At 43.3% G+C, this 6,063-nt stretch overlaps 1 long non-coding RNA gene across 2 annotated transcripts in view; it reads right to left on the bottom strand.

Moving 5' to 3' along the window:
- LOC103795360 (uncharacterized) overlaps positions 1-6,063 on the bottom strand; it is a 273,323-nt gene that overhangs the window by 80,927 nt on the left and 186,333 nt on the right. The window lies entirely within an intron of this gene.

A 6,063-nucleotide genomic window follows, 5' to 3' on the forward strand; every position in this document is an offset into this window, starting at 1 on the left:
TCCATGCCTTCTGAGCTACATATTGACTCCAATTCTGTATGCTATTTCTTCCAGACCTAGAATATTATTTTCTTCTCTCCTGATATAATCCCCTTACCAAGTTCCTATGGCTGGGTCTCCACTCTTTCATTGAATGGCAGCTATCTGTACAAGAGCTACCTGCAACTGGACCTGAGCTCCACCTACTTGCCAAGACTTTTTCCTATTTCTGCTGGTTGGACCACCCCTGCACCATCTCTGAAAGCTAGTTCAATCTCTGAGTCCCACTCCACCCCCCACTGGCCAATCCCCAATTATGACAGCTGCTAACATCCTTATAAAAACTTCCTTAGTGTCTAAATATACAGGGTAATCAGACCACATGGAACAGCATCCATGGAAGCACCCAAACTGTGTTTATTGCATTATAAACATTTGATCTTCTGCAGAACCATGAAGAAGTGGGAAGAATGCCCAGTTCCCCTACTTTATCACACTTTGTCACCTGGGCTTTTAAAGAGTTTGTCCTGCTGAATAGCAGTGTGTTAGAACCTCCATAAAACAGATCCTACTCTTTCTGCCTGAGCCTTTTCTTCCACTGAGTTCAGACTTTGTCATGGGATAGCTACCATCTGGCCCTTCCATTTCTCCCACAGCTCTTTCTAGACTTTTGTACATAAAACTTGGTTTTCCCTTCCTTCAGGAAAAGAGCAAAGAACTCATGCATATGGATACATACAAATAGATTTTCTCAAGTCTGCCCCATTAATTTGCCAAACATTCCTGTTGGCTGAACATAAACTCCAGCAGAAGAATAGGCCTAGGTTCAGGTTGAAATCTCTGCAAGAAGAAGAGGTGTGTTACTAGAAAACTGTTTCCCAATCTGGGTATACATTACTAAGGCATTCTTGGCATGTGTACTTGATGCCTCTCATGCACCACTTCACATCCTCTCAGCCCCACCTCCAAGTGCAGCCACTGCTGCAGTTCTGAGCTCCATGTAGTCTGTGTCCAGCTTCACGTGAGTGTCATCTCATAGGGTCTTACGGGTGCCCCCACCCCATACCTCTTTCACACTTTGTCACCTGGGCTTTTAAAGAGTTTGTATTGCTGAATAACAGTGTGTTAGAACCTTCATAAAAGTTTCTGTCCCAGGTTCTCTCTCATGTCAAAGTGCAGTATACCTACGGGAACCTGCTTGGCACTCACATTATAACCCAGAAGTAAGAGGGGGGTTGAAGTTATGGGACCACCTTTGGCCAATAGATGACAGGAGTTAATGGCTAGATTGTTCCTTCTTTTGTCTTCTGGGCATGCATTTTGAGACACAATTCATAAGGCTGCTCAGAAGGTTCCAGTGAGATAGAAGAGAAGTTGTCTGTAGCTGTGGCCAAACCAATAACTCATCCTCATATGGGCTTTCCCTCCTTCCCTGTCTCACATCCCTTGCTCCCTGCTCCTCTTCTCTGGAATCACTTTTCTGATTTTTTTTTTTTTTTTTTTTGAGACGGAGTCTTGCCCTGTTGCTTAGGCTGGAGTGCAGTGGCACAATCTCAGCTCACTGAAACCTCCACCTCCCAGGTTCAAGCGATCCTCCTGCTTCAGCCTCCTCACTAGCTGGGATTACAGGAACCTGCCACCATGCCCAGCAAATAGTTTGTATTTTTAGTTGAGATGGGGTTTCACCATGTTGATCAGGTTGCTCTCAAACTCCTGACCTCCAGTGGTCTGCCTGCCTTGGCCTCCCAAAGTACTAGGAATACAGGCATGAGCCACCACACCCAGCCTCTGTGATCACTTTTCAAATAACATATCTCAGGCTCTGCTTTCAGAGCCACCCAAAGCAAGAGAGTATATCATGGCTTTGTTGTAATTGTCTAACAGAAAGAATGAAATTTTGGTACCAAAGAGACCTAGTATTGAATTCTAACAGTATAACCGAAAAGAAATTATTTAGCCACCTTGAAACCCAATTTCCTTATCTTTATTACAAGGATAACATGAGTGGCTCTTATCATGTTTGTCTAAATATTAAATCAGATAATCTCTCTGAGGAGCATGATAGGTACCTGACACAGAGTAGCACTCAGTCAATATTCATTCTCCTTACTCCCACTCATTGTTCTGATAGAAATATGAACTTTTTAAAAAAGTTATAATTTCTTTAAAAATGAAATGAAAACAGACATAATAAATGGACAGTTGTATGTACAAAGAAAACATACTTCAAATATATGTACTTACTAGCATATAGATGGTTGCATATGTAAATTTCATTAAGCTAAACAGTTAAAATTTGTGTGCTTTATGTAAGTTAGGCTGTAATTGCTTATTTATTTTTTTCAAGAAATGAGTTCTTGCTGTTACCCAGGTGGGAGTGCAGTGGCACCATGATAGCTCACTGCAGCCTCACACTCCTGGGCTCAAATATCCTCCTGCTTTATCTTCCTGAGCTGCTGGGACTACAGGCATGCACCAGGTGGTTATTTTTTTGTAGAGACATGGTATTGCCCAGGTTAGTCTCAAACTCCTGGGTTCAAGCAACCCTCCTGTGTCAGCCTCCCAAAGTGTTGGTATCACAGGTGTGAGTCACTGCACCAGACTTGTAATTATTTTTAAGTTAAAAATTTTATGGATGTGCTAAATACTCCCTAAAATGAAAGGATACATCATTGTTCTAAAATGCGTTTAACATAGATCCACAATGGGACGAACAAATGAGTTATTCCTATTAGAGCAGGAATGCTTTAACAAGTTTTAAATGAAAATGCCCCTTATAGATAAACAAAACAAACCATCCTTGTTTTTCTTTTCATTTGAGATAGAGTTTCACTCTGTCACCTAGGTTGGAGTCCAGAGGTACAGTGATAGCTCACTGTAAACTCAAACTCCTGGACTCAAGTGATCCTCCATCTCAGCCTCCTGCATAGCTGGGATTATGCATACACTCAGCTGATTTAAAAAAAAAAATTTTTTTGTAGATACAGAGTCTCGCTCTGGTAGCCAGTGGTACAAACATAGCTCACTGCAGCCTCAAACAGCTGAGCTCAAGCAATGAGCTCCTCCACAGCCTCCCAAGTAGCTGAGAATACAGGTGTATACCACTATGCTCAGCTAATTTTTATTTTTTGTAGAGACAGGGGTCACACTATGTTGACTACACTGGTTTTAAACTCTGATTCAAGCTATCCTCCCACCTCAGGTCCCAAAGTGCTAGGATTATAGGTGTGAGCCACTATGTCCAGCTATGAAACTTTTAGGAATGACAGATTCTTTAAGACTCTGGTAAAAGGGAATATCACATTTTTAATCTCTTGCATACTTTTAAAAATATATCAACAGAGAAAATAAAAGACTGGATAGTTATATCAGAAAAATTAATCATGGCCAGTAGTGAGGCAGAGGTGGTAGGGCCGGCCAGTCATCAGAGCCAAGCCAGGAGGCGGAACATTGACACCATGGAGGATAGAGATCACTTGGGCTTGATCTCTATGGAAATGGGATGGAAAGCCTTGGTCTTAATAGCAGCAGATAACCAACTGAGACAATCAGCCAACAGCCGGGTAAGAAATCGCAGTGAAGTAAAATCAAAAAGTGCATGTCTTAGAAGTGACCACAGCCAGTTATGGGGGGGCTGCTTGAACATCTCAGAGTAGGAAACCCTTGTCATATGAATGCTAAGTCTTAACTTAGCATTAAAAAAATATTAAAAAAAATTTTTTTTTGTAGATACAGAGTCTCACAAGTCTTGACTTTTACATTACTAGCCCCTGTTCTTTATCCTCTTTCCCTCCTAACATCAGACTGGGGGAAGAGGAATCATGGAAGACGGGATCCCTCAGTGCAAGAGCGGAAGGTGTCACCAGCTCTCCTCAGTTTTTTCTGCCCGCCTCATCTAGGTGAGTGGCAAGTTCTTGAACGCCACCACCAGTGCCTTGCACAGGTAGGGAGGCACTTACAGTCTTTGCTGGATTTGTGGAAGGGATCCTATGACCCACAGACAGTGACAGGGTGCAATGGGTGCTAGCCTGTGGAGCAGTGGCATGCCCATTCCTTATCTAGAGGCATTCACAATGCAGCTGAAAAGACAGAAAATGCACTCGAGCAGGGGTCCACAGGGGACAAGACTTCAGGCCAAGTGAGGGAACCCAGAAAAGTATGGGAATGATGACCAATGCAAGAGTGACCCAGAAATGGAAAAGGTAAGGAACATTATGAGAATGATTTGCTTGGGTTATAAGCATCTAAGGGCAAACTTGTACTGTGATTGTAAGATAATGGCAAGTACTGTTCAAAACAAAAACACATACCACTTTTGAGATGTATGCCTTCTTATAACACATCTCAAAATGCCAGGAAAACTATACATAAGCCTAGAGACAAATCAGTAGATACTAAAGAGATAGAGCCATGTTAAAACAGTTTGGAAGGGTAGTGTTAAAACACATGCTCTGAATGAAGAGACCCCCCCCAAACAGATTTTGTGTGAACAGCATGGCTGTTTAATCCCCCGGGGTGCAGGCGGGCTGAGTCTGAAGAGAAAGTCAGCAGAGGGTGGTGGGATAAAAGTTGGTTTTATAGGTTTGGAGTAGGCAGTGGGATGTTATAGAAGTTCAAGCTGGGAGGGGGTCGTAGGGTCTGAAGTCACAAGGTTGACCAAGGTTGGTTACAAAGTCCAGTTGCCTTATCAGTTAAGGCAGGATTAAGGAACAATAGAAGAATGTCTTAAAGTTAATCACACGCCACAGGGGTTGGTCATTCCTTCTCCTTTTGTGGTTTTCCAGTTACTTCATACTTTCCAGGAACTAATTTGGAGTGTCCATGCAGGTCATAGAGGTCGCCATGGCATCCATGGTGCCATCAGTCAGCCTAAACAACCTTACAAGTACAGCTACAAGGCAGAAGCTGAGGGGCTACAGGAAGCCCATCCAGAGAACCAAATTTTCCAGGTTACTGAACTATAGAGCCAGGAAACCCCACAGGGCCTCCAAAGACCCACAGCATGCCACCAGACCTTGGGTGCCTGCTATGTGGAAGCACCTACAAGCCAACAGCGTAAGGCTGTGTCACAGCATCAACACCATGAAAGGACTGCAGATGTGAGCAGGCAGCTGAGAGGTGCTGGTCCCTTCCCCTTCCCCTCCTCCCTGCTCAACACATTGAGGGAGCCCAGGAAAGGGTGGAGTGGAAGAGAGAAGCTATGAACTAGAATGAGATTTAAACTATGCAGACCTACTTTTTTTGAAAATGGCAAATTTCTACCAGCTGCCCTAGATGTTGTTGGACAGAAAAAGGGATTAGACATAGCACCACTGAAAGTGATGATTAGGGGCCAGGCACTGTGGCTCATACCTGTAATCTCAGCACTTTGGAAGGCCGAGGCAGGTGGATCATTTGATGTCAGGAATTTGAGATCAGCCTGGCCAACATGGTGAAACCCCGTCTGTACTAAAAATACAAATATTAGCTGGATGTGGTGGCACGTGCCTGTAGTCCCAGCTACTCGGGAGGCTGAGCAAGAGAATTGCTTGAACCCGGGAGGTAGACATTGCAGTGGGCCGAGATCGTGCCACTGCACTCCAGCCTGGTGCCAGAGCCAGACTCCATCTCAAAAAAAAAAAAAAAAAAAGGTGATGAATTTAGGAACCAAAAAGTGAATCCATTCCATGTTTATGCCCCCAATATATTGCAATTTTCCAGTTATCTGCTTCCTGATGTCAGTGATGTGAGAGGCATACATACATGCAGCATCCATTCATACAAACAAAGAATTGATTTAAAAAGATTCAAATAGTTTCGAGGTAGGATAAAAACAGCGACATTCGCTGGGGGATTCTTACTGTGCCCTGCATTGAACCAAGTGCAATGTCTGATTAACCCATTCACCCTCCCAGCAAGTAGTGCATCATACCCATTTCTCAGATGAAGAAACTAAGACTATAAGACTTTGAGAGAGAAGTATTCGAAGTCCTCCTGTTTGTAAGTGTCTAGTAAGTGGCTGTCTGCCCTCAATCCCCTTTTATTGCTTCTCCTAAACCAGGATTCATTAAATCAGTCTAGTTCTATTTTGTATTACCTGATTTT

Source organism: Callithrix jacchus, chromosome 9, assembly GCF_049354715.1.
Source record: "Callithrix jacchus isolate 240 chromosome 9, calJac240_pri, whole genome shotgun sequence".
In the NCBI taxonomy this organism is placed as follows: domain Eukaryota; kingdom Metazoa; phylum Chordata; class Mammalia; order Primates; family Cebidae; genus Callithrix; species Callithrix jacchus.